Raw genomic sequence first — 25013 nt, 5'->3', positions numbered from 1 at the left:
GTACTATCTAAGCCTTAGAGTGTCTCTATAAGTCAGATAGACTCTCGCCCTCATACGACGACGAAATTGCTTAGTCCAAGGTTAAATCCTGCTGACCAATGTCACGTCCTAAAAACACTGTTGACTTCTCTGGACATTTGAAGGACTTCAATCCTCAATATGAAGCTTATAATTATATTTTCGCCAAATTACCGCGAGAAATGTGGTAGATTATCACCTGTCACGATGATGCGCACACTCATCATCATTGGAGTAAAGTGCTGGGCCCATTTGCATAAAAGTTGATATGAGCCTCAGAATCATTCTCAATAGCTTGGCTGTGCAGGAAGCGCTGGCAAGGCTATTGTGAACATAGAACTCTCATAATAACTAGAAACCAAGCCAGCGAACAACATGTGAGCGCCATGATCGATACGGTAGGCCTGGCTTGTTACGAACGGTGTCTCCTACGAGTTCCGTCCGCCGTTTTTTTTTTTTTTTTCATATCGCAGCACAAGGTTTAAACCGTACGATACTCGTTCCCAACGGAATAAGCCACATTCCAAGCGGACATGTGAGAGCAGACAAAACAAACGCACTTCGCATGCGGCATGGCACACGGAACCCAGCGGAAGCAAGCACGACTTGCATTGGATTGGATACCATGGCGCCACGCGTGGAAAGGCTGTGGCTGAATCCGACCGAATCCTCAATGGCGGTTCCTGGACTTGGACGGCTGGGAAAGGGGGGGGGGGGGGGGGGGGGTCTCGCCTCCGTACAACTACTTTGCTCTCACCCATTACTCTCTCTCCCAGCTTTTCTTCTAGCCTCTCTCCTTACGATTTCTATGATTGAGAATGTGTATATGAGACTCGTACACAATTAACTTTTATGCAAACGGGCCCTGATGTTGTCGCTTGGCGATGGACTTCATCTTCGCGCGGCACGTGAGACAAGCACCACCACAACCGTGCCAGTGCCTAACGGTGCGATGGAGCAGGGCCAACTTTTCAACGTTAGCAGTAAATACACGTTTCTGATAAACATTGCTCCGCAACCTGTGTGTGTCGAATGCAGCCCCCCACCCCATCTTCGTGCGATTCAACATCGAAAGGTTCCGGTTGTTTCTACAATGAAATGCGCCTCCTACGCGCTATATCATTTCTAAATGTAGCGTAGGGCTATACCGGTAATGGAATAGCTGGTCCACACGAGGAGTGTTTCTGCCACGTCATCCAGAAGGTCATACCTAGTGTTAGAGACACTGCGGGGAGAGCCTTGAACTTTAGCGACAGTTGAAGGCATAGCAGAATAGCGAATAGATTGCCATCTTTTGTAATCAACAATAAAACACAAGCTTTTGCAGTGGCTCTAGTGGCGATCACTGACGGGACCTCAATAGGGTTGCCACGCACTTAATTTCATCCTAACAGTTCGGAAATTAAAAAGAGTTTGAATAGCCAGGAAAAAAAACTTGTACTAAAAAGTGTTTTGAAGCGGAATATGATACCTTTGTTTAGTTAAGTTTAAGAAGAACTATATGGGTATATTTTCCCCTGAAACTGAGCTATTGAATAGTTCAGTTTCAGGAGAAAATATACCCATATAGTTCTTCTGAAACTTGATTTATTTAACATGTTCTTCATCGACTACAAGAAGTACATAAATTCTCGAGTCGGAATTATTTTCGTAAAACTAAGCAACAATCAAAAGCAAAATTATGTTACTTTTAAACTTGTAATGTAACAGTTACTGCCTAAACTCTTTCAGTTCACAGCAATCTAAATAAATAAAAAAAGAAAACAGCCGTCGGCCAATGCGGCTTTCGGCGGACTCCGGTGGTTGGTGGATCCGAAAGATTCGAATCGCCGTTTTGAGCACAGGGATTCGGATTCCCGGATCTCGAATCCCTGCCTAGGACTCGAGCATTCGAAGATTCGAGGATTCACGGATTCGGTTGGCACACCCCTATTATGGCTATTTAAGCTAGGTTGATGTGGTTTCGGTCACTGCAGCCAACGCGAGAAGCGCACAATGCACGTCCATGTATACGATAAAACATGAGCACCATAATAATAAGCAAGGTCATGATGTCAGCCTCAGTCCCTGAATCCGTTTGCCCCAGCCAAATTGATCCGAACAAAACGAAAAGCTGGCAATGAAAACGCGGCACGCCCGACACCAGAACACACTCTTCCGTTAATGTTGTACAATGGAGATTAGCGTCCATGAAGAAGACCGAGAGACACGGACACAGAAGACGACACACGTAGGTTCTCGGTCTTCTTCATGGATCTATACCAGCTAGCCTGCACCCTTTCCCTTGTTTCTTTAGAGATTAGCGTGTTGTTGCCAACAGACCGTTGTGTGTAGGAGTGCGTGATCCGCATAACATTCTTCCGATCCTTCATTGGATTGGTTGATAAGGCATCGCCCACACGAGAGATGATTTATATAACCAAACGGCTACTGTGGAACATTTTCTTACCGACCTTGCCAGATAACGAGGTATCGGCTTCTGCGCATACGGAGTTCGCGTGCGCCCCAATTATATGTCTGTGCGGCGGAGATGATGTGCCAAGGAACAAAACGAATTCGATGGGGTAGTGAGTAATTGGTACTTGGTAGGCTAATAGCATTTCTAAGTCGGCCTTTGAGTTTTGCATGGCGACATTGACGTTATCAGAGCAAGGACGGCGCAATCCATCACTGTATAGTAACGGAGGCAATTGCAACAGTGCTACGTTTCTATATTTTACGTGGACGTGATTGATTTCAATCAGATAGAATAACAATTTGATAACGTTCATTCGTGCTTTTTTTTTGCTTTTTTTTCAGGGGGGGGGGCGGAACTCGTTAGGCTGCATTATACGAGAGAAAAGAAAACTTGTGCAGTTGCTATAGTCCTGGCGGGCTCAGAACTTGCTACTCCAGTACTTGTAACAGACAGCAGAACAGAGCAACGAACACGGGTAACTGTAGGTAAGTTAAATTTTGCTAAAACAAGAACGCGGATACCAAGTATAGTTTGACAAACGCAATAGTTTATACCAACAAGATAGACGTGAAAGATAATCATTCTCCGGAGAGCACCTTGATGCCGCCACAACTTAAAGGGATGATCGCATCCAGAAATTCATCTATGAAACAGATACCACCATATTCGACAACTATATTTTCTTCGTCCAAAAGGTATTTAGATATTAAATAAACGATTTTTAAAGGCGACAACGAGATCAGCGTGAAGCTCACCCTCGCTCAATGGAGAAAGGCGCCATCCAGACGCCCGCCCCGCCAGGGCATCCCTTCTCTCAAGGCCGTGCTCTGACTGGTGGAGTAGGGAATGACGTTTTCACCTTTTTTCAGACAGGGAATTCCGGCATACTCTCAACATCCGGCCTCTGCTCCTTGTCATGTATTCCATCAACTAGCAGTCAAAGTACGCCACTCTTCCGCGTGGGATTTTCGATACTGCGGTCAGTGATCCGCGAATAATAAAATGACACCCATAGTTTCGAAATTGACTGGAACGGATGCGACCGTCCCTGGACCTTACATACTAATAAGAGATGGTTGTTGTTATTGTTGTTGGTGGTGGTGGTGGTGGTGACGAGACCAGCTTGGCCTCGCCCCTGTGAGCAGTAGTCACGACTGTAGCCGGGGTGAGATGAGACGATATGATATCAGATGTTAAAATGATTGTGGTCGGAAGTTAAAGGGGCTGTGACACTGTGATAGGTGTGGTCCATTACATCATGCACACATTCTATTGCACACTAGAGTATGAAGGAAAAAAAAATTATTTCATGTGCCCAATGCTTGGACAGATACAGACCCTTGAAGACACGTACTGGTCAAGCTGTGACAACACAGCTCCGGCCATTTCCATTGGTAGTCGTAAGCGCGTGACCTCTCTCGCGCTTCCTCACTGGCGGAGACGCTCGCCGTGACGTTAGAGCGGCACGAGTTTCAGTCCCGTGAGGAAATAAACTGAGTCACAGTCTTTGCGCGAGTCCAGATTCCTCGAGGAAGCAGACTATAGGCTGCGAGTGTTGGAGTATCTCTCTGTGAAAGAGACACTGGGATGTAGGACACCATCCAGCGTACAATTTCTGCAGTGTCCGAAGTATTTTTCCACACCACAGCTTATACACTATATAATGAATCAGGATGCGTTCGATAGTTTCGGTTTGCTGACAGTGTCTGCAATTTGCGTCGTGCTGAGTGGCAATCTTGTATAATTGTATTTTAGTGAAAGCGCTTCCTGTTCGCAATCTAAGGAGCAATTGCGTATTCCGTATTGTGTATTGTATTGTGTATTGTGTATGTAAAACAGAACTTCACCGCATAACACAATCAGAACCAATTGTCATTTGTTCAAGATGGGAAGTGTATACGCCTATTTGTATCAATTTGGACACATGTTAACAGGTACAAAAAAGAAGATAGGCGCTAATGAAAACAGTAGTGATGTCTGTATCATTCAGCGAACTATTGTCGTTTTGTTGCCGTTGTTTGTTGTTTTCGTAGTTCTGAGAGCACTGAACAAACGAATAATAGCTGCGAGTAAACAAAGATTTGATGTATTTTCCATGCAGTGCATGTAGTGATAGAGCAAAAAATTATACGCGGCGCTGCAGTCGACTTCCGCCGGTGGTAACATGACTAAATGATATGGACGGTTGCTACCGACATGCGAAACATATTGGCTTTATGCAATATCCATTTCCTTTCTGTACACGCTGTACATCGCGACACTAATGACCCGCAACATTAGGAGCCATAGAACCAGTGTGTACACAAAATCCAATAATACTCGGACAGATAATGTACTTACTCGTATAGGAAAACAATAGAACCATTCCTTCTAACGGTACACAAGCCCTTTAATGCACTTGCGACCTTCGACTCCTTTCACTATACTTTCGATTGCTCTCAGGCAGTGGCAGAGGTTCGGTCAAATCACCGTGTCGATCTTTGACAGACAATAGCGAAGAGAAACCACGCTAAACACGGACCACATTTATGTCACTTTTATAGCTGAAGCCCGATGGGTTTGACAAGGGAGAAGGACATGGTAACTTTGACCCTAATATTCGGTGGCAACCAAAGCGACGGACGGCTAAACGGCGGAGGATGACAACGCGATGGAATCAAAATGTTCTTATAGCACATGTCGAGTTGACTGCCGTGACGATGTTGTTGGAAAGCGGGACATCACGTATGTAGACGAGGCCTTGTGGACACTTACCATGAACTAGTGGTCACGATGGGCGGTGGTAGCGGTGCGGATGCCATTATATGCCGCGGAGGAAATGGTAGTGATTGCTGCATTTAATAGTTTCGTGATGTCGAAGGCTCGGGAGTCCAAACGAGAGAGGCTTGTCTCTAATGCCCTTCGAGCAGCGACGTACTTCTGACACCTGAGAAGGATGTGTTCTACATCCTCTACAACGCCACACTCACTTTTTGCATGCAACCGGGCTTATGGACATCCTATGACACGGTTTATGTGTGATGTGTCCTGTGTGTGCCCCCGGTGATTCCGCCACTTTACTCTAACTTGGGCGCAGCTCTTGAACTTTTGACCTACATGTTGAACTCAATTATCATCTCTGTTCGTCTCTGGACATCATCCTTTTGCGTTTTCATCATCTCATCATCAGATTGAACTTTCTGTATTAAGTGTACTGGGGTAGCCAGTTTGACTTCGTCGAAACTTACATCCCCATTTTTTTTCTTTACTCACATCACATCACATCACATCACATCGCTGCATTTAATAATTGATAATTCGTGGCGTCCCGAGACAATGACTATGATCTGCTGCAATTGGAACGTGGTCTTATTATGAATGGTATTAATGTGACCCCAACTCAGGAATTGTAAAAAAAAACGTAATAATAAAACGCGTCCCACGTTGTATTCTTCCAAAATATTTATTCACTACGTGACGTAGAAGTATCATATAATTAATTCCGAACTTTTGAGAAGTATGAAGTCATAATATGCATCATCGGCCGCCCGTCCGGCAACATTGACCAAGGTTGATTGCCGTCTCCTCACCATGGCTGCTGGCAGTCTTCCAACGTGGGGTGGACAGGGGAGACCAGGAAGGTGCGCGGGGGCGCTGTTGCTAGGACACAGCTGCTAGAGCCCTCGACGACGTTACTTACCCTTGGAGAATCCGAAACTATGAAGTTTTGCGGGTTCTTTCGAAAATCTTTTGCGAGGTCGAGCGAGGTTCATTCAAATTACGTACGAATATTAACTTATCGATTGAAAACAAAATAATTAACGATTTAAAACTCAACTAATTGCCGAATGTTAAAACGGACTATAACAAACACCAGGGCAGAAAAAGAAGATGGCGACGTCTGGCACCCATTGTTGCGAGACTCATACTGCTTTTCTGCCAATAACGGGGACAGAATACATGGGTCGACTTTTCCCCATGAGTTGTGGGGATCACATCCTAATGCATTCCTAGTTTTACGTTGGGGTAAACTCGCTGTCCATAATTAGGTTTTATTTACTAGTGTACCTCGCCTAGCAGAACCGTTACCACGGTACCATTACCCGAGACCTCGATCGACGAACAACAACAAACAAAAGCAGTCGTCGCCCTGTGTGTGAAGAACTCCGCGACAACGGACGCTCTAACCTTTGGTGACAAGACCTTCCGAGGACCATTACCAGTTCTACGCTACAAGTTCTGATCAATTAGGGCGCTGTCAAAGTCATTTCTGAGATCTCACAAAATGGGTGATTGCTCACGGAAGCCTTCATTATCGGAACCTTGGCCCAAAAAGTGCACAGCAGCGCTGAAATCGTGCAGTGACTGTCGATTGTTCGTCGGTAATGTACTCACTGTCGAATCATTTGGATCGGCGACTCCCATTATCGTTGTTGTGCTTCAGTCCAAATGTCATATCCCGTGCCCTCTGAGATCAAGCTATACTGTGCAACGCTAATGCAGCGCGGGGGGTTTTGTAGGGCATAGTCTCCGGGTACATATACGGCGATTGATTAAAAGGCAGCGAGAATTTGGTTGTTATTTCTAGAAAGTCACTCGCACAGGTCGGTGCTGGTATACGCATGACGCTATTACTGCAGCATTTCGTATACTCTTTCGAAAGCGAAAAAGAATGTTCCGTAAATTTTTACCTTGGGTGGATTACGAAGTCTTCTAGTCTTTTTCCGGTCGTGCATTCTACATAGTCCGTGAGTTGAGTGGTCTCCTGCATTGCGTAAGAACATAATTAACATTGCACTGAACAGAATTGACGACAGATAATTTTACACGCATGTAACGCTACGAGCTGTGCAACCGTTGGTAACTCCAAGAAGATAAAAATCAGAGGTAATGTTATAGGGCAAAATAACGTAACAGATATTATGTATACTAGGTATGTATATGTGTTTCATGACTTATCCACGGTTGAGTTATGCGATGAGACGCGTTTACGTACAACATCCATTAGTCATTTCGTTGTTTCATTGCGGATTTCCTTCGATCTCCTTCCCTCGTTCGTGTCCCTCTTGTGATCCCTTGCTTTAGCTACACTGTTAAAATCAGAGGATCACCACGTAATACCTTCCGTCTCCTGGTTTGTTGAAGATAGGATGAATCCGCCTTATTTTGGGCACTTTACATTTTTCATAATCTGTCCAAAAGAGGCGTATGCTTCTTGGTTTCAACAACACACGAGAGAGAACAATATCAATCTGAATGGCGTTTCACCTCGAGGCGTGTTGTTACGTAAGGAAATTCCATTTTAACAGTGCGGATTTGTTGCTGCCTTTGAAACCCTTTCGAATGCGAAGAGAACAGTTTTGTAACATTTAACTTGGGCCCGTTTGAAGAGTCTTCCAGGGCAGCAACTATATGGCCTCGAGTTGCTTTAGTGTGTCTTCTGTACAACAATAACAAAACTGTTAACCTTTATTATTGCTGTTAAAGTTGTTGTTATTATTGCTGCTCTTCTTGTTAAAAGTTAAAACTTTTTTGTATACCACAGGCTCTACCGAAGGATGTGATAACAGTGTTTGATGCGAAACAGTGTTTTCAATGGAACACACCCATTGGAAGCAGTGTTGTAAATAGAACATACCTCACTGAAATGTTATTTTCAGTAAAGCATACCCTTTGAAGTCGTGCTTTTCTTTTTGTTTTCTTTAGAATGTACCACACATGTCCGTAAAGGTGACAAGACGTACACACCCAAAGGGTGCAAAAATATTAACTGTGCAATAACAATCACAAAACAAAAAAGCGAGTGGCACATTTGTTCTGTAGGCTGCAGCTGTATCTGAAATAGTAACATAGAAAAGACAAACTTTCGGAATGAACTGTTATTCATGCACACTCCTCTCCTTTTTCCAACAGAGGTCACTTTCTTCAACAAAGACTGCGCAAAACAAAGTTGAAGTTTTGTACTTGATGCACACGCCGCACGCTTGAACCCATTCCATAGCAAACGCGGCGCAGAGTATGCCGGCAGCGAATCACGGCAGCAGTTGCCTCCACTTCCGTGCATGAAAAAGCAATTTTCTCTATTACGAATGCAAATTCGGGGAAGTACAAAGATCTACTAGAACGCTCCCCATCTCACGCTTCAAAGACGGATAACGAAATCCTGGCTCAGCGCCTGCATGTCATGTTCGTTATACCGCACAATATCCCTCGTCAAAAATCGCGCATACTCTTGCTTCATGCACCTTGTATCTGCGTACGACATAACAACAGCCGGACAATGCATAATAAAATTGTGTCTCCGACTTAGCCGACAGATGACATACTCGTGTCTAGCTTGCACGTTTGCAATAATCTGCTTTTTTAATGCACGAGAAAAAAAAATCGCGTCCTTACACACCTTGTGTGCATACCACTTGCGGCCACTGCCTTAACCTTGCATGCATTCTGCTACCTGCGTTTTGCCTCGTCTGACCTCAAACTTCAGTGGTTTCCGCTTGATGACGCAATGCGAGAAGGTTGATATTAAGGCCACATTTTCTTTTATTCTTGTTGTTGGGTGTTGTTCCGTCGGGTGGAGTCACCGTGTGATATAGATTCGGTTTTCACGGCACATACAAAAAGTTAAGCCCCTCAGTTTTGCCCGCTTTTTTTTTTTTTCTTTACTGGGAAGCTTGAAGCGATCAAAGGGTTTGCAAGTTGGTGTCGGCAATTATGTGATACCCAAGAAAGACCCGGACGATATTTTTTCGTATATTCGTCTCTCGTATTTCTTGATGATTGATAGCTGAATTGAGCGTAGGTCAAAGGACAAATCGTGAAAGGATTTTAGTTGCAATATAATTCGAGGAACGACTGTTGTGAGACGGATATCGCTTGTTGAGTAGTCGATTTCGGATTTCCTATAGTCTTGACCGTTTGGTGCTCGTTACTTCATTATTACAGTCCATATGCAATTATCCATTTATGGAAAAATTTTGATCAATTTCGTGTTTGTTTCCCTTTTTGTTTGTTTGTTTTTCCTTTTGTTTGTCTTTCTTTTTCCTTTTTTCCTTTCTTTGCTGGGAATAGCAAGCGGCCGTAGCGGTGGCTAACTTTTCCCTCCTATTTTTTTTATATGATAAACATACCCCCCCCCCCCCCATTTATGATTTATAGCGGCTTGGGCGACACGCCTTTTCTCCGTAGGCTGATGGTTTTACAAATAGACAAAAAATTTATATACAACAATACACGAAGACATACGCCCTATGTTACATTATTTAGTATCACTCTGAGGGCTGGCTTTGGAACCTCCTTTCGTCGGACTGAGAGCGATTGCGCTCAAAAAGTCATCGCGCGTTATGGTCGGGTGCTCCGAAAAGCATGATGTTCGGCTATTTTTTCTGATTTATTTTTTCGGCTATTTTTTCCGTCAGTTCCGATGGGGTAGTTCGTGAATATCACTGTCAATTATCATGAATCTGAGTGAATTCGGCACTGACAGAATGGCGTAAATGCAGGCCAGCTGGTGGATAAATTCCATGATAGGCAAGCCTGAGCGATGGGCAAGACACGTAAACAAACGTGTTTACGTTTGTTTACGTGTTGTTTGTTGTTTGTTACAAAAGTTTGTTTACGTGTCTTGCCCATCGCTCAGGCTTGCCTATCATGTGAATTCGGCACGCTCTTCATATTGGTGTCGTAAAAAGGTGACCTGTACTTGGCAAATTTCTGAATTCAGTTGGCAAATATTTACATAATTAAACTTACGACACATGACATTCACACCAGGAGGTGGCAAAACCCTAATAAGAACAAATGCCGTTGACCGCATGATTGTAGGTGGCGTGGTTTTTCTATTATAATTCAATGACACGTTTTCTGGGACACCCTGTATACCCCTTTCTTTCACCTCTTAGTTTGTTCTTTACATATTTCATCTTTTTTTAAAGTCTTATTTAGCTTTAATCTATCTCATCCTTCTTTTTTTCGGAATAGCAAGCCGGCTCTTTGCCTGGCTAACCTTTCCTTTCTTTTTTCTTAATAAACATATCCCCCCCCCTTCTTCCATCTTTTGTTAGTCTATCCTTTACTTCCTAATTATTTTCGTTTCCTATCTTCTTGCGGAATATCAAGTCGACACACCGTCTGGCTGGCCTTTCTCATTGTTTCTCTTTTTGTTCTGGTAAATATCCCCCCCCCCCCCCACTCGGAGTACTCCACGAGGTGGTGGTCGTGGTGATTGTGACGATACCGGCTTGTCGTATAGTTCACCTCACTAATGTGGGCAGCGTCACGACTGTGGTCCAGCATCATGCCATGCTTCATGTACAACCCCTTAAGCCCCTCATGACAGTTATGCATGCTCTTGGCCTACACCTTTGATTCACCTACAGTGTTGCGCTTTCATTTTCACACAAAATTAATTGCCCGTCATACTTCACATGTCAAACCTAACGTGCAATACAGGACTGGCCCATCCACTTGTGGGGACACCAGGAGGCCCCTCAACGGGAGTTCCGATATAAAATCACTCAACCTCCCCCGCGTTTATGTACGACACATTCACACAGCTCCAAACCCACTGTTCTTCACCCTGTTTCAACCCTTTCTAACCCCCCACCCCCCATTCAGACTGGAAACAGGAAAAAATTTACGTGATAAGCATAAGGACCGTTGAGGTGTAGGTGTGCCCAGAAAGTCAAGGAAAGTGCTGACGTGGGTGGGTGCAGCTCTTTTGCATGGCATTGACACCATACGGCGCCAAATGTTCTTGATACACACGTGCCTATTGGTTCACAAATCGATTCTGTGATTAATAAAGGGAGCCACGTTGGAAGCATTCAGTACGGCGAACAAATGAAGTGCATTAAATTGGTATATGGGACTATGGCGGTCATTACTCTTCGGCATTGGTCATTTATTTCTATCGGGTGAATGGAATGCTTGTTACTAATGAGGAGGGTATTGGTTTGGGCGTGGGGAATTCGGAGAACGTTGTGACGGTCAAATGAGCCTGTCGCGAAGCACCCCCTAATAACGGCTATGATTTATGTCGCATACTCATGCACTAGAAGGATGAAGCAAGAAACGGTCGAAAATATGATACAATAAATTCGTGAAAAAATCACATTTTGGTGTAGATTTGCACCACTTCTCCATCATTTATTGTTGTTGTTGTTGCACGAAATGTGAGATGGTGCTGCAAAGTGGGACTGCGGATAATTTCTACCTCTGGGGTTCTTCAAAGGTACCATAAAGCAATGAGCAAGCAGCGTACATGTTCGACGTCATTTAAGAGCCTGTCACTTACAGTGCAAAATAACACACAAGTGATATGTTGCTCTCGGCTCTCCACCAGCTCCCATGGCATATAGTGGTTAGGATGAAACACTGGCGCTCATGCATCCAGAATTTTTTGGCTATGATTTTGGTTTGGATGCTGCGCGCCGTACACGTCGCTGTGTGTCACACCTAGTGTTGTGTGCGTGCCATATAGTTTTGCCGCCGTATTTGACGGGCAATGCGAAATTGGGGTCTACTTCGGCACAATGTTGCCCACAACTTTGAATTTTGATTTTCTCAAAGACTATGAGTTTGATTGGGACGAAAGTTGTGACATTATAGGCCTCAGGGGTTACGACATCGAATGAACTCATTTTATGAGGTCGCGCCTCAATGGTTTGACGGTAACTGGGTTCGCCAGAAATTTACACGGCGCACGATGACACACGGTACTGAAAGCAGTGTTCGCCTCTCCAAATTGTTATCAGAAGAGGATCGCTTTCCAGCAAGAACGTTGCGCCTTGATAAGTTTTTCTCGCACTATATTCTAATGTGATCGACATCGCTTTTGTGTTAGGAGAGTTATCGTTTCTTGTTCGAAGAGAAGAGGTGATATATTTGACTTATCCGACAACCTTCGCACTTCATAAGGACATGTTTTCGGCCGCACCTCCGGTATCTCCATACAGAACAAAGTTCTCTGACGTAACTCCCCTCTCCTTTGCAAACAAGCTACTTTATGTGTGCGCTAGCGTCATTTGCGCTTCTGGTTTTCTCAATTTAAAACCGTCGCACAATGCTGTTTGTCTTACTTGCCCGCGTTTCTTCGCTCATGCCGTGAGCGAGTTCAACAGATAGTGCGTTATGAAAGGTTCTGTGATTCTCCGTGCTAAGTAGCGAACTTTGTTTGTACCGCAGGCCGCTTGGCGACATGTCGGATGAGCACTGTGCAGTTTTCACGTACTGTTTTACTACAATGCAGAAGGCGTCTTTACCCCGTCAAGAATAAATATCAAACCGAGTGCACCGCCCATCGCATGCAGAAGATAGGATACGAGTTCATCTCAAAGCAATGAATGACTGTTAATCTCACTAGGAAACTTCGAGAAATACTGAAATTAAGCACCTTACATTAAATTAAGTTTACTGCCTTAAATTATGAAATACCTATAGTTTCGATGACATTTCTCTCTTCACAAGAATAGGATTGATTGATTGATTGATTAATTGGGAAAAGTGGAGATGTTAGTTTCAAAACACTCGGGACTTGCTACTCCAGGATGCGTTAATTAGAGCTCACCATACATAAAACAAATGAAGGAAAAGAAAGGTGGGGGAGAAAAAAAGAAAGGCCACAAATCTATACACTTCCTGAGGCACACAAGCCCAGACGCGAACAAACAAATGGAATAGGTAAGCGCGTCACCACAAAATTATGCATAAAATGGAAGTCGAAAACGCAAGCTTGACCCAATTGGACCACTAGCAGATGGCACCAGGGACAACAGTGCAGGAAAATTCATGAAAATGGATGTGGTCCTCTAGATCTATGGAAAAGTATACTTTTCCATAAATTAAAAAGGAGCAAAGGACAAGAATATCTTGACACGAACACAGTCGATACTGCAGCTCGTGTTCCGTATCAGCGTGTTGTTGTTGCATCTGATTTTTGCACGATACAATTATCGCTTCTGACTCAAGGAGAGAGGGGGGCGCCTTTTTGCGTCAATTATCATGTATCCAAATTGACACAAAAAGGCGTACGCCCCCCCCCCCACCCTCTCTCTCTCTCTTCGAATCAGCAGCGATAACCCTATCATTCGCAGCAATGGTTCGCGCAGAGCGTGTCATGCGGTGAAGTTCGGATTTTAGAGTGTAGGTTAGAGTTGAAGTGCCTGTAAAGGGGCCTACACTCTAAAAACAGAACTTCACCACATAGCACGTAGTGCGCCAATCACTGCCGCGAACGATACGGCTATCGCTTTCGATTCGAGGAGAAAGGGAGGCGCACGCCTTTTTGTGGCAATTACAATATATCCAAATTGCCACAAAAAGGCGTACTCCCACCTCTCTCCTCGAATCAGAAGCGATAACCCTATCATTCGCGGCATTGGTTGGCGTACAGCGTGCAATGCGGTGAAGCTCTGTTTTTAGAGTGTACCACCACCGGTAGGTTACCTATACTTGATGGCAATACACACCTCAATCCACAGCTCAGCATGAACCCACAAGACTGGGCCTGACAGGTACTTCCTTTGCATCAATCTGCCTTTATAGCCACAAGGGCCAACTTCTGGACAACATTACGCATTTAAGAATATACTTGTGTCCATCACGATGACGGTGGCAATCTCCTTGATTTCGAAGAGTTCCGTGCCAAGGCCAAAACAGCCGAAGAGGATTTGGAGCTCCTCAAGCTCAAGGAAATGCTACAGTCGGCGCAATTAAATCAGCTGGCTTGCGTGCTGTTACTGTGCTCTACTTCTATTCATGTTATATGAAATTATAGCACTTAGTAGTTTCACTTGAGACAAAGGTTTGCACAAGTTAGTTCCATAAGTAGTTCTCCTACTTGACGGCACAACACGCAAGTTTGCAAACGGGCATATGTGAAAACAATGTATTTTATGTGCGTCCGAAAGAAACAACACAATGTGCCATAACACTTTTATATAAAACACTAAGTAACAATACATCGAATGCGCCTAAATACAGTGTCAAAAGCAACTGCCTAAAGTACAGTACCCAAACGATACCAATCACTTCGTTCAAGAACAAACGGTACCCGTCGTAATCTCCGAACCTTAGCCATGACCGAGAACAATCTACAAGTATATTATTCCAATCTCACTCGATTGCACAACGCTCGAAAAAAAATCTAGGTCGGACGCATTCGAACACGCGCGCACTCTCAAAGGTGGTATACGGTGAATGGCACAGGACAACACGGCCAGGGAACGGGTGGGGCACAACAACTTTCTCAAACACAAACCTTATACAGGCACACAGGTCTACACAGTTACTCAACACCTCGACGAGGAGACCGTAAGCTTTTATCAAAGTAAACACGATGGCTCGCAGCGATAACGTAGCTTTGTCGCACGGTGGGCATGCCCAGCGCTGCTTTGCATGTAGACAACCTGCTCGTAAGACAATAGGAGTCGTGAAATTAAGGCGTACGCTACGATATTCGCGATGCTGAGAGGGACATGTCCGTTGCGTCATTGCGGTCACCTGGAGTCGTGGGAGGATGATAATGTTTAGACATCGCACCTGAATGCCATTCACATTCAGAGTCTGCATGCAGATACATGGCTCTTGCTTGCAATGGTAGCTGTTGCGACGTGAGTACATGGGTGTACGCTTTGTAGGGTACTACGTGGCAGAGGTGACCGCGGAAATGTTCGGCATAGCTTTGCGAAGAATTACCCGTTAGCGCCCACAAGTTGGTAAACCCGTTACGCTAGTTTACAAATGATTCATGACTCGACGTTGATTTTTTTTATGTGTGTTAATGAGGAAGTTTAAGGCGCTCTCTTCCTGCTTCAAACATAATCGTCGTAGGGGTTATTGTAATCCTGGATGAATGCAAATTTGTAGTCGGCTTCACCTGGTGCCGAAGGGCGTGGCGTTGAAGCGCACTTCACAGGAGATTAAGCGAACAAGAGCAAGATAACGAGACGTGCGGCATCTATACTTTTTTTTTCTTCTTCTTCTTACCTTATACCCGTTGGTATCTAGGGGAAACCCTAGGGCATCTTCGGGTAACCCTATAGGAATTGGTGATGTTACCTCATCAGCATCTAAGGATATCTCGGGTAGCCTCAAGGTTTTCTGAGGCTACCTCAGCCCTTCTTTCAATACCCTTCGCGTCGTTTTTGTCAGCAAACTAAATCCAGCAACGCTGTACATACTCTGCAAATTCGTGATGGCTGTAATTGACTCGCACAAACCAATTATTTTATACGTCAATGCTTTTTGTACCACCGATAAGCAATCAATGTGTAGCATCGCTTCCACTGCATTTTACATTCACGTCATCTTCCTGGGGATCAATCTCGCGGCAGCTTAATCGAATTCGAATCGAGTCCATCGTTCCTCCCTTCACGTGCGCTGACAGACAACACCCACACACGGATACCGTTGCGCAAAACCCAGCTGGAAACTCAAAGGAATCCAGAAGTCACTTTTTTCTTCAGCAGAGAGCACGTAAGTGAAACGTGAAAGGATTAACGGGCGACGTGGACGCAGCAGAGGTCCCATGAAAGCCGACTGATATCCAGGTTGCGAAAAAGACGATCCTGCAGGAAGTACATTATGCAACGTGCGTGTTTTGACGTCCATTGTGTCTGAATAGACTGAATACACACCGCCTTATGTGAGGAGCTGCCCAGCGATCACGAATTTCGCCGGCCACGTAGATATCCCTTCGTGATGAGAGGCAAAGGGATTACAAGTGGCTCCGAGTTTAGGCCGATAAGGCACGGTGTATTCGTTACGGAATGCGGTGAGACTGCGGATGAAGATATTGGACAGCACTGCGAACGGCGGTGCAGCGGAGCGTACCGTAATTTTTGTGTCAGGAACCAACTCGCGTGCGCACACGCGCAAAAATAACACACACACATACATACATTGGATGATGATGAGGTGGGGGATTCAGCGCCGCTGTGGCGGTACACTGCCCTATTGCACATTGGGAACGGATGAGGGGATGGTGATGGGGGGAGCACTTTCAGATATCCGTCGCCAGACCGTTGGAGCGCAAGAACTCCGCAAGAAGACGAGGGCCTTGCATCTGGTGTACAAAAATAAAAAGAATGCAGTACACTGTACATCTTAATACCAAGCACTACGAATGTCAAACGACATGGAATTAAAAAAAGAAAAAAAAACATCAAAGTGTATGTGCAACGCTTCTCCGCACCGGTGTCCGCCCATTTGGTCGAACGCCGTTTGATCGAAGGCGTTTGATCGAACGCCGCTTGGTCGAAAGCCGTTTGATCGAAAGCCGGTTGATCGACGCCGTTTGTTCGAAAGACGTTTGTTCGAAGGGAATTCAAAGCTGCATGCACTGTGTTGTTTCTGTAACTTCTCCACTTTTTCTGTAACTTTTGACTCTAGCATACGGAGCATGCAATCAGTGTCCTCTGCTTTTTTATTTCTTCTTTCTTTTTTTTTTTTTTTGCTTTTTGCAGCCGAAGAGGGGAGACCACTGGTTTGTTGCAGGCGTTTGTCATTTACCAATCAGTAGGACACATATTGAAGAAAGCTGTCCCAGGTTGAGAGCAGCCGATAGTCTATCCTTGTTCTGGGCGCCCTTCTTATTGCTGGCGACATATTTAAAGGGAACTGTCTGAAACGGGATAGTCATATGTGCAAAGCCACTCGAAGTCTGTGGGTGCTAAGAACGAAATTTCGCCATGGTACAGCGAGAGATATTAAATTAACAGCATGTAAAACCTTAGTTCGACCTTAGAGTATGCATCTGCAGCCTCGAATCACTACACATGCACGATATCCGAAGCAATAGAGAAAGTACAAAGATCTGCTGCCTTATAATCTTGTCTAAGTTTCGAAGGACTTCTTCGGTTACATGTCTGTTGCAAGAACTAAATTTGGGTTCACTTGCACATAGGCGAAAAGTAAACAAACTGAAACTGCTCTTTCTCCTATATAGTGGTCAGTTGATTACAAACAATAATCCACTGTTAAAATTTGTTCACATTCGACGGGAATAAACATAAAAAATCTCATTAACTTATTTTTTAATTCATTGGCCAAAATGTTTAATACTTGACGTCTATTATTATTTCACAAAGGGTTGGGGATTAACAAGTACAGCATGTTTAGTCACCATGTGTCAGAGCGGAAAAACCTATTCGGTTGTCCAACGGGTTAACGGTGAGCAACCCTGGCCCTTGTACTGCTTTTTGGACACCAAAAAGTGGGTTAGCATGAGGAATGTGTTTACGGGGAAGCAGATTACACAAAGTTAAATGTTCCTTAGGATAACTGCATTTAGAACTGCAGCTTTTTTTTTTCCTTGTCTTTTTTTGTCATTTTCGACACTCCAAGTGAACCAATTAAAAAAATCGATCAAACGACTGCTGCCGTTTCGATCAAACGGCGTTCGATCAAATGGCTTTCGACCAAATGTCCTGCGTTCGATCAAACGGCTTTCGACCAAACGGCGTTCGATCAAATGTCCCGGAACCCTCTGCACCGTATCACAGAAGTAACGGAAGTGCTTGAACTTCAGAAACGCCTGTAGACTGGAGCAAGCAGATTCAACGCAAAGCAACGCAAAAAGAAAAAAAAAAGAAAAAAGAAGTTGTCGCACGTGACCCCCCAAGTATAGTAAGCGTTTTAGAAGTTGTCAGATTCATCTTCCGCCTCAAAGGGGGATTAGACTAGATTTGGTTAGAATGAAAAATATGGAGATGTTAGTTCCAATGCGGGGGCCCGGCCTGGCTACTCCAATACTTGTTTTCTGGGAAGATACACAGAGTACGAAACAGCCCCTGTAGCTACGAAAGAACAGAGAGGCACCTTGCCGAATCTCAAATGAAGAAATCTAGACTACAGGACAAATGACTCCTAAACGAGGTCAAGGGCTAACCTCAAAGGATGACTTTACCAATTTTCCTACAGCTTTCCTGAAACGTGTATTTACAACAGCCCGGAAATTCTTTTCCGTGTGAAAGTGCGCTACATTTTCAGGTCAGGAATTCAGGTTAATCAAACATCGCACTCAGTTCGCCACTATAGACACCGAGACGTTTCAACCTCAACAGCAACATTTCTCGTTCTAACATGTCCATCGAGGGAATTTTTTTATCTCATCCCCTTCGACACGGGGAACGTGAGGACAGGAAGATGCAACCACGCCCCGTTAACGCTGGAACCACGAAAGTCGTGTCCCTCTGCACGTCACTCGGGGCTTTGCTGTAATTTGACCTCATAGAATGTTCATCCAATGAGTCAGTGGTCAGGGGATTTCGTATCAGATATGTCAAGGCTTCGAGAAGCATTCGAAATCCCAAATGACGGCGACGGTGTGTCGCATAGCTGGCCTATAACATCTACACACACATGCTTCCTTGCACTGCTCTTATTTCGATTCCCTTAGATTGAGTCACAGCGAGCATCGGGTAAAAATTCCATGATGGCATCGAAAATTGATGGCTGGTCACGGTAATGAACAGTACCAGGTTATTACGCTGTGGACTTTTCTTGCATTGTTGACTGATTGGATGAGTCACGAGAAAAGTGAGCCCACATTACTTAACGTTTTCGCTTACAATTTCCAATTCAACAACTCAGGCCTGTCTAATGCTCTGCCACATTGCTTTTGGACTTATAAATGTAAAACCCCTGCCACACGTCCACAAAAAAAAAAGAAGACATTAAATGCTTAGTGAATTAAGTTGCAATGTCATTCGTGCTGTGCAACACGGACATTTTTCATGGTATTTGCCTTAACGTCGTTTTCTGCTTATTGAGTTCGCCACAACTCGTTCGCCCATGAAATGCCTACTCTCGCTCCCACTGTTAGCGCAGTGTAACAATTTTAGTTTGCGTAAAACCACTTTATACTGCACAACACAACGTGATTTGATAAATTTGAGCTTTCTACGTCTTTTGACGAAATAAGTCCCAAGTTGTTATAAAGTGTCATCGACAACAACATAAGAACTTGAGGTGCCGCCATATTGATTGTTTTGGATTCAGCACCGGTTGGTAAATACTTTAACTGACCGTGTTATGCAAATACATCAGAACTACTCCACGACCAACATGATATTATTGTACTTTAGAATATTACAGTGATCTTCAACATGTTTAAACTAGGTTTAATTTTTAAAGTAACATAACATATTTTACTTAGTGAGTGGGCCGAATCGATATCATGGCATTTAATGCCATTATAATGATGACGTGTGGCACGAGCTTCGTATCGAATGTCATTCGAGACCCGAATGCCATTAGACGATAATGTCATTTTTCGCGCACGTGAGTCTGGGGTGATGTATTGCAGCACTATTGTGCTTAACATTTAATACACCCCAAACTTCCAATAGATCCTCGCCCCGGGTCTTTAAGGATAATGGAGTCACCGAATGAGACGCATGACGATGGCTGGGAGTGTATAGGGACCACGACTCCGAAATGAAGAGAACAGAGTAATCGTCCCTCATGCAGCCCGGTTTTGTCCGTGCCCGTGGTCTCACGAGAGCCTTATATGACACAGTGTGTGGATACGTTTAATAGAGAGAAAAGTAACTAGGGCATGTCAGCCATGCTGATGCCGGCTTGCTATTCCAAAAAGCAAAGAGCAGCGTGACAATGGGCTTGCTGATGAGTGGATGCGGACGATTGCAACGGTCAGTAGAGTAACACTTTTCCTTTCTTGTCTCCATTTCAAGAAAGAAGGAATTGTGTAGAATGGGGTATTACGGGTGTTTTTGATGTTCACAACTGTATATTTATCCGTACATTTTTATTTTTTGCATTGTTGAACATTCAATTGCGGTGCATTGAATAGGCTGAACTGTATATAGACTACAGCCTTCGCGTTACCTATGTGAACGTTTCTCTTGTTTTGTTTTTGTTGTTCCATGCTTGCGCGTTCCCCCCCTCCCTCCCCCCCCCCAAAAAAAAAACAGAAGCAGGAAACGTTAAGTGATACGCTCTGTGAAACGAGTCCGCAGCATGAGGGATTCGTATACGGCCATCTCCTTTTACAAATCAAATAGTTTACGGTCATAAAATTATAACAGCATGACTTTTCTCATCATATCTGTAGCAATTCTGAGAAATTATTTTGTGTCGTCTTTATCGTTCCGGTGCCTCAGTGGGACCGTAACGATGTCCCATTCCTAACGGGAAGCCTCGAAATGCATGCCCAAAAAGTAAGCAGTGAGCCCCTATCATACCAACCAGGGACAAGGTGTAAGAACGACCGCAACTCGTCGACAACGATACCGTCTTGTCCATATCATCGCGATGTTATATATATATATATTTATACATTGGACGTCAAAGGTTCCCAGAGGCACCACACTATACAACGCAGTAAGTGGAAACAAACAAGTCACCATTGAGCAAACAGTAAACAGATTAATATGATGTAATGAACTGGATAACACGACTACCTAGGGTACACACGTACCCTAGGGACCCTGTATCCTAGGGTACCCAAAGCTGTACCCTAGGGACTACCTAGGGTACAGCTTTGAAACCCTCTCAAGGGAAATAATCGTATTTATACAATGACATTTTTACTTTGCATGCGTGATCGGCACCACATAAATTGTCATGTAAACGCGAATGTAAAGGTGAAGTACCCCAACATCGTGCATGTAAGATGTCGTCGAGTTTTGTGTAATTTCCCTTTCTTTCCCCTTTCCTTCCCTTTCTTAATAACGCGTCCTGGAGTAGCCAGTCCCGAGTGACTCGAGACTAACATCTCCATTTTTTTCTTTTAAAAATCAATCCAGATGTCGTTAAATGTCGTTGTTGTGTCGATGTCGTAGCTCTCCTCCTTGATGACAATACACGTGAAAGCTTTCGCTCCCATCCTTACAGTTGGTAATACGATGGTGAAAATGTCGGGAATGATTTTCGGGAAAGATCTGCAATCTTCTGTGGCTCACCTCATACAGTCAACAATACAAGGGAAAGATGAGTACACAATCTTCTGTTTTGTGGTGTGATGTGGGCAAGCTTTCGCCTGTCTCATCCTGCAGTTGGCAATACACAATCTTCTGTGGCTCATCTCATAGAGTGACAATACAATTATCGGTCAGTATTACTCGCAGTTCTGCTCCATGGAAAGATTTTTTCTGAAACTATCGCGAAGGTCTTGTGTCGGAGTTTTAGAACTGGCCTCAGTTGTTGAAAAAGTCCAGAAGAGCCCTTTGGATGAGCGTCCGACGATGGAGGTTGCCACGAGGATAGACAATCTCCTCGAGTTCAGGCTTGCCGGTAGGCTGCACAGCTTGCTGCAGCCTGCGTCTTGCATCCGATGTGGCTGGGCAATCCATAATAACGTGCTCCTCCGTTTCTGTTTCCCCCCAAGCAGCACCCCGGTGTCGGGCTGACATCGGCCCGATGTGCTCCTGCCGACATCCCCGATATCGGCCCAACATACACTTTGCAACACCGCCCAGAGTTGGGCCGATGTCGGGTCAGGATATTGGTCCAATATCATTTGGACGTGCTGCCGATGTCATTTCGACATGCTACCGATTTGTGACCGATGTTGTGCCAACATAATTTTGTATTTGTATTCCTGTGTTGGCGATCGTAACTAAACGTTAGACCGGTTATTTGCGACGAAACAACGTTTTATTTCTGCCGTTGTTTCTTACTCGTTTCATTTTCTGATGGTTTCCTTTGTTCCTCGTATTTCCCGTGGCGGGCAATGAGCGCGGCGTTACAAAAAGCAAGACGAAAAAAAGTTTAAAATCTCCTAGGACCACGAAGTCCAAGAAGCTTTCAAAAGGAACCGGCATTCCTTTTCCAAGCGAAAACAGATACTATATATTTCACGTCTTACGAGCTTCCGCAACTTCGAGAGCCCTGCTCGTCTCGGAATCAAAATGGTGGAGGTGACGTGTCTCAGTTTAATTCGCTCAAGCATACAAACGAGGCTCAAGTGAGGAATTGCTTCGAATAGTAACTCGACATTAACGTAACGAATGTGTTTCCTACTTGCTTTTGGCGCGGGACACCAAGGAAGTCGATGGAAAGCCAGTGTCAGCGTCATGTCATTGGCTTCGATCAACATCGAGCCGACATTGCCAACTTCAGTGGGATGTTGGTCGCAAGTTGGCAATGTCGGCGTCATGTCTCTGGTTTCTATAATCATCAAGCCGACATTGTCAATCTCTGTGGGATGTCATTCGCAAGTTGACATTGTCAGCGTCATCTCGCTGGTCTCGGTCAACACCAAGCCGACATTGCCAGCTTCAAAGTGATATCGGTCGCAAGTTGGCATTGTCGGCTACATGTCGCTTATTTCGGTCAACACTGTGCCGACATTGCCAACTTCAGAGTGATATCGGTCGCAAGTTGGCAGTGTCTGCTAGATGTCGCGTTTTTCCATCAACATCGAGCCGACATTGCCAACTTCAAAGTGATATCGGTCGCAGGTTGGCATTGTCGGCTACATGTCGCTTGTTTCGGTCAACGCCGAGCCGACATTGCCAACTTCAGCGTGATATCGGTCGCAAGTTGGCAGTGTCGGCTGGATGTCGCGTTTTTCCTTCAACATCGAGCCGACATTGCCAACTTCTGTCGTACGTCGGTCACAAGTTGGCAGTGTCGGGGATATGTTGGGCCGACATGCCCAACTTGCTGCCGATATCGGCCCGATGTCGTGTGCTGCCTGGGCCCACAGTGCGGGCATCCAGGGTTCGGGGTACGGCCGAGCTTGAAGACGTGGGCCCGTGTGTATGCACTGCGAGAACGGATGCGGATAAGGAGGGAAGCCTCGGCCCTGGAGAGGCCACCAGTAGCACAGAGTGGTGGTGCAGATTCGTCTCTCGTGCGCTTGTCAGGGTGTCAGGCTCGTCGTCGACCCACAAGGGCGACTGTAGGAACACGTGATTCATAGCAGCAACTAATTTAACTGTTCTCCTCTTCCCCTCCCTCCCTTTTCCCTCCCCCCCCCCGAGCAACATGCCGCCAGGTAGGCAGGCAGACCGCTCGTCTACCCAAGGTTTACCCTCCCTCCCCCCTCAGTTGTTGACTTTGTTAGGAAAAATCAAACGAATCAGGAATGGTAGGCGTTAACGCAAACGTGAAGGAAGATGGGCTCACTAATTTTGTGCCTCAACAAATCAGTCAACAGTACAAAAAACTTCGCTACTGTTGTGTGTCCCATGTAAGTCACTATAAAACCCATGAACCCTTTAACACGTCATCCCCAACCCTTTAAAATGACAGTCGCATCCAGAAACCCATCCATGAAGCAGACACCACTACTTTCGGCATCGGCCGAAAACCTATACATGGCTCTTTTTTTTTCATCCGAAAAGTACTTAGATATCAAATAAACGAATTTTAAAGATCAGCGCTGCTTCCGCGCAACTGCGGACGCTCTGGCGACAACGAGATCAGCGTGACGTCACTCCCTGACAGGAGGAGTGAGAGGGCCTCGCTCAGAGGAAAAAGCCGCCTTCCGGAAGCCCGCACCGCCACCCACGACATCCTTTTTCTCAAAGCCGTGCTCTGATTGGTGGTGTAGGGAAAGACATTTTCGCTTTTTTCCAAAGAAGGAATTCCGGCATACTCTCAACATCCGGCGTCTGCTCTTGTCATGTACTCCATCGAATAACGGTCCAACTATGCCACTATTTCGTGTGGGATTTCCGATACGGTGGTCACTGGTCAGCGAGGAATAAAATGACACTACTGTTTAGAAGCGACTTTAGTTACTGCGACCGCTTCTTTAAATACCATGCCTATGATGAGGGTTGTGCCCAGAAGGAGAACAGCCTCTGTTCGAAATATCGGACCGGCTCCCGTCCTGAGGCTCTTCCCTTGGCATTCCCTCACCATACACTCTTACAAATGAACTTCACCGCATAGCACGCTCCTAGCCAACCATCATCTCGAATGATATCGTTACCTGCCCTGATTTGTTGAAAACAGGGGCGGCACTCCTTTTGTGTGACAGTTATGAACAAGATAAGTGTCACAAAAAATGCGTACGCCTCCGGTTTTCAACAAATCACGGCAGACAACGATATCATTCGAAATAATGGTTGGCTGGGAGCGTATTATGCGGTGACGTTCATTTGTATAAGAGCGTACAGTTCACCGGATTTTCAACCTTTCTATACTATGGTGAAAGGTTATATGAAAGTGAGTCGAAGAAGGGGGGGGGGGGGGGAGGTCCACTTTGGGTCTTATTAGCGTATAGAAAAATCATTGTTTTAACGTCACGCTAGACAGCCGAAGTCCTCTTCACGAGACGCCTAACATTCGGTTCGCATCGGCTACAGAATGTCACACGCGTCATGACCACGATACGTTGCTGGAGAAGTGCAGACCGAGATTAAATAAGCGACAACCCGTTCCACTGCAGTACTAGTTTTCAGTGATAGTTTCCGCACACGACCCTCGAACAGAGCGATTACAGAATTTCGAACGCAATTCAACTTCCCGGAAACGTACTCGCACCTTCAAAGTCAACGTAAAAGAGTTTTCCACAATGGCTATAACTCTCTGTATAGCAATAATGGAATTAAATTGCCCCCATAATTGCGAGATATTCGCG

General features: G+C 45.0%; 1 protein-coding gene and 1 long non-coding RNA gene across 2 annotated transcripts in view; one reads left to right on the top strand and one right to left on the bottom strand.

Annotated features, from left to right (window-relative positions):
• The window catches only part of LOC135394226 (uncharacterized), a 225320-nt gene that overhangs the window by 30671 nt on the left and 169636 nt on the right, over positions 1-25013 (bottom strand). Inside the window, exon 2 of the long non-coding RNA XR_010422795.1 lies at positions 7147-7220. This is a non-coding gene — a long non-coding RNA (uncharacterized LOC135394226). The remainder of the gene's footprint in view (positions 1-7146; positions 7221-25013) is intronic.
• LOC135394224 (uncharacterized) overlaps positions 1-25013 on the top strand; it is a 247129-nt gene that overhangs the window by 113593 nt on the left and 108523 nt on the right. The gene's annotated exons all lie outside the window — the stretch shown is intronic.

Source organism: Ornithodoros turicata, chromosome 5 (genome assembly GCF_037126465.1).
Source record: "Ornithodoros turicata isolate Travis chromosome 5, ASM3712646v1, whole genome shotgun sequence".
Classification (NCBI taxonomy): Eukaryota; Metazoa; Arthropoda; class Arachnida; order Ixodida; family Argasidae; genus Ornithodoros; species Ornithodoros turicata.
The sequence above is the reverse complement of the archived record's forward strand: the minus strand, read 5'-3'. Positions and strand labels throughout refer to the sequence as shown.